The sequence below is a fragment of the Aplysia californica genome, unplaced genomic scaffold, assembly GCF_000002075.1.
Source record: "Aplysia californica isolate F4 #8 unplaced genomic scaffold, AplCal3.0 scaffold00635, whole genome shotgun sequence".
Classification (NCBI taxonomy): Eukaryota; Metazoa; Mollusca; class Gastropoda; order Aplysiida; family Aplysiidae; genus Aplysia; species Aplysia californica.
This window is the reverse complement of record NW_004797905.1, coordinates 8,140-12,842: the sequence shown is the minus strand read 5'-3', so window position 1 is coordinate 12,842 and position 4,703 is coordinate 8,140. Positions and strand designations below refer to the sequence as shown.

Here is a 4,703-nt window from a genome sequence, read left to right as displayed (position 1 = left end):
TATTATATGTGTCACGACATGGTGGAATCGGGCGCTCGTCAATTTTTGGGCATAGGAGTCATTGGTATCATCATATCAAAGCTTGTTCATTTGTCTTGATTCTAGTGAATAATTACCCATTTATCTGGAAAAAAACAGTTGAGATATTTGCGATTGAAGTTGGTGGGGGTTGCCGGGTGTCAGAGGTAAAATTAGCGAGAATATGGCCGCCAAAGTCTGGTGACTTCCACAGCTTGAGTGCTCATGGGAACTGTCAATCTATATTTTTGTATACCTTTCATCAACCTCTCTTTATGTAAAATCCACACAAAAATGTGTTTTTAAAAGAAAGTACTTGGTGTTGGGCCAAGAAAAGAAAATAATCAAAAATTGCCCTACGATCAGAAAAATGTGTTGTTGGTTTTTTTTATTTGATTATTTTGACGAGCGTCTGATTTCGCCACGATGTCACACATAGTAATAATATAACACAATATAAGGTGCATGTACTTATGAGATAGGATAAGATATACATCTACTTTAGTCATCCTCCGTTGGAAGAAATTGACAGTGTGATGTCACCAGTGTCTGCAATACAAAATATACGTCAAACATGGCATCGCATCATCACATCATGACTCTCTCTCTCTCTCTCTCTCTCTCTCTCTCTCTCTCTCTCTCTCTCTCACACACACACACACACACACACACACACACACACACACACACACACACACACACACACACACACACACACACACACACTTTCTCTCTTTCTCTCTCTTTCTCTCTCTTTCTCTCTCTTTCTCTCTGTCTCTGTCTCTCTCTCTCCCATCTCTCTCTCTCTCTCTCTCTCTCTCTCTCTCTCTCTCTCTCTCTCTCTCTCTCTCTCTCCTGCAAAAATGGGCTTTGAACAAGTAAACAGCTTCTCGGCCATCTATGTAAGAACCTTTGCCAGTGAATTGTTTCTTAAAAGGCAAAAGTAATACGTGTATTGCTTATAGTAAAAAAGGAGTTTTTTAATGCCAGTCACGACTTATGTTTAGATGGATGAACTGACCACCCTCAACGCCCTGGATAAGCTGTGTGCTTGAAGAAGGTGCGTGGAGACCAGTAGTATCATAAGTGCGGTGTGCTGACAAAATGAGTTACTTCTCGCTAACCACAAATGAAGATATTGGCCAAAAATCAATACAAGGGTCAAATTTGTAGTTTTTATTAATGTCATATTCTTTAACTATAACATGTCTTTTATTATTTTATACTAATATTTTGTCAAAACGTGACTATATATATATATATACGTATATAATATAGATAGATAGATAGATAGATAGATAGATAGATAGATAGATAGATAGATAGATAGATATATATATATATATATATTTAAGCGTGATGAATATATCTTTTTCCATAAGCTTTGAATCCAAGAAGAAACTCATTTTGTCAGCACGCTTCACATAAAATTTTTCCTGTTGTACAATTTAGCTTCTCAATAATAATATACCATCGTTGTTGTCTGGCCTCTTATAGAAAAAACTTTGGATCCTTTTTTTCCCCTAAATAATATCATATTGAACCATCCACCCACCCCACTTTTTTTTTTTTCTTTTTTTTTTTTCTTTTTTTCCCTTTAAAAAAATTATTTTTCTTAATGCTTCCACCCCAGGCTCTACATGTGACGTGAGGAGGCCGGTGTCTCACATTTAGAGGCATATCATAAAGGTATTGGACTTTAATCTACGTGACGCGTGTTTCTTTAGTTTGGGTACAAATTAGTCATAATAATAATAATAATAATAATAATAATAATAATAATAATAATAATAATAATAATAATAATAATAATAATAATAATAATAATAATAATAATAATGATTACAATAAATGATGATGATAATAATAATAACTATAATGATAGTAATTAAAATATTATGAATAAATGAATTTGAATAAGAATACAGTAAAAATAATAATATCAATAGCAACAACAATAACAACAAAAAGTAATGATAGCAATAATAGTACTGATACTGGTGATAATAGTAATAATATTGATAATAAAAACAAGGATAATAATAGTCCTTCCGTCAATGTCTGGTCTTGAGCAATGTATTATTATACGAAGAATAATCTTATTTAAGAGAATTAGAAGAGGGAAGGACGGAAAAGGTGACTTGTGGCTTATGTTTCTGATAATAATAATAAATGACATTTATATAGCGCTCAACCCCGAATAAAGTACACAAGCTCTGATCGCTTTACAATACAGTACAACATACAACAGTAACATGAAACGTTGTGTTCTGACTAAAGAAAATTATTCCAAATATTCATCTTATTTTAATTTAAAAACAGAAACGACTTCAGCTGACATGTGAATGAATCAAAAGATTTGATTTCTCTCAATGTACTTGGTAAAGCATTCCAGATTTTGGAGCCTTGGTATTCAAATGCCCTTTCACCCATTGTTTTAAGTTTCATAGATGGTAAAATAAATTTCTTTTTGTCAGCTGATGAAAGTGGGCATCTGGAAGGCTACTCTTTTGGCTTCTTAAGTATGTAATTTTTAATTCGTATAGCCTCTTTTTGACTTGCTGCCCTCAGTGATTGCTGCTGTCCTGCTGCATATGTCAGAGGCAAGGCTCTTCCATGTCAAGGGATTAATATTATTGAAATCTTTCTTCAAAACGATTTTCGAAGCGTCTTCAGAGCGCTGTTGTCTTCTTTGGTGCTCCTTGTTTTTACGCTTTCCTCGGGACAGAATTATTATAATACTGCCTTTGGAATAATTAGATTCAACCAGCTATTATTTATTTTCTTTTAGAGCTTTCGATGCGTATGTTTGCCATTTTAGTTTCTGGTCGAAGGTTCTTCTGAGATGCTAGAATTCTTTTAATCTATCAATCGTTTCTCTTTTGATTGTTATTCATTGGTGCGTGTTCTGTTGGTGTTGATATTTATTTTACTGAAATCTGTCATGTTATATATACGTATATAATATAGATAGATAGATAGATAGATAGATAGATAGATAGATAGATAGATAGATAGATAGATCATAACAATAATAATATAGGCTTACATTATACATGTGCGTAAATATATATTTGATATTGGATATCATGTAAAAATACGTGTGTGTATATAGCTTGTGCATGTGTCGATTGTTCATATATGTGAGGCAGCGTGGTGGAATCAGGCTCTCGTCAAAATAATCAAAGTGAAGACACTTGCATTTTTCTGTAGGTTTGTGAATTTTTATCAAATCATTTTATTTTTTTTGGCTCAACATATTTCATGCCCTTTAAAGAACTCATTTCTGAGTGGATTTTTTTGGAAAAGCGTTGATTAAAGGCACAAAAATGTAAATTTTCAGTTACCACGGACTCTTAAGCTAAGGAAATAACTAATCTGTGGCGGCCATTTTCTCACTAATTTTACCTCTGAAAACAGGTGACCCCCAACTCCTTCTTTCGCAAATATCTCGACTTGTATTCATAAATAAATGGATATTTTTGATAAATGGATATTTTTTTCATCCAAATAAAGACAAGTGAACAAGCTTTAAGAAGATACCAATAACTGTACGTGTTCAAAAATTGACGAGAGCCTGATTCCACCACGCTGCCTCACATATGTGTGTTCATTTGTGTGCGTGCATGAGTGCGTGCCTGCGTGCGTGCGTGCATGCATGCGAGTATGCGTGCGTGCTTGCGCGCGTGCGTGCGTGCGTGTGGCATAAAGGAACGTTGTACCCACCGGAATCCAATGCATAGTCTTCCCGGCCAAAAAGTAACCAGCTGTGCTGTCTTTGTTCGGCCGAAATGTAGACTGGAAAAAAAATGTGTTGCGATAGAAGGATTCGTTGAAAGATAAGATGAGTGTAGTTCGTATGGTATTCAGGTAGGTAAATGAAATGGATTCATGTGATTAAAGGTATAGGCTTGACGCATCTATCTACACTATGAGGGTGTGAAAGAGACGGGACCTCCGTGTTTAACGTCCGTATCCCATACTACTACTACTTTACTTAAAGCTCATAGGAACGAGCCACTTCAGGACGCACGTTCTAGTCATACGACTATTTCTTGAATACGCGCTATTTTGTGGTTCCAAAAAAGTAAAACTTTGTTGTTATTTCATACAGATTTTACCCATGCATTTATATTATATGTATAATACTTTGTTTTACGTACACACTTGTCGATTAATTTTTAAGATGTGATGTCTTTTTCCTTGTAATGCGCATTGGGCATCTTTTAGGAAATGGAAATGCGCAGTATAAATGCTATTTATTATTATTATTATTATTATTCTGTTGATTGGCTTTTTCTGAAACTGTTTATTTTTTAAAGCAGGCAACAACATGCATTATATAAAATATGCAAATTCGTGTTTCTGATTTAATTTGGGTACGATGGTTTGAAATGTGCCGCAATAGTGTCTTCTGATCGAGCATAGTATCACTACGTCCGTTTGTCCTTAATTAACCCTTTCTCTTCCAAAGCTGCTTTACAACCTTACAAGGAGACCTTGGCAATGTCGGACCTGGCAGTGAAGTGGTTAAAGAGTCAACAGAGAGACTCATTTGCTATACTAAACTTACTTGTTCCGCCATTTGTTACCTTATGGTGCCAAGGGGACATGCAAAAGTCTTTCGCTAGTTTGTTGAATTATTTGCATGTTTATAATGCTTTTGTCTAATATTTCTCTGAACC

At 34.7% G+C, this 4,703-nt stretch overlaps 1 protein-coding gene across 1 annotated transcript in view; it reads right to left on the bottom strand.

Annotated features, from left to right (window-relative positions):
• LOC101853818 (sodium/glucose cotransporter 4-like) overlaps positions 1-4,703 on the bottom strand; it is a 26,171-nt gene that overhangs the window by 20,821 nt on the left and 647 nt on the right. The window lies entirely within an intron of this gene.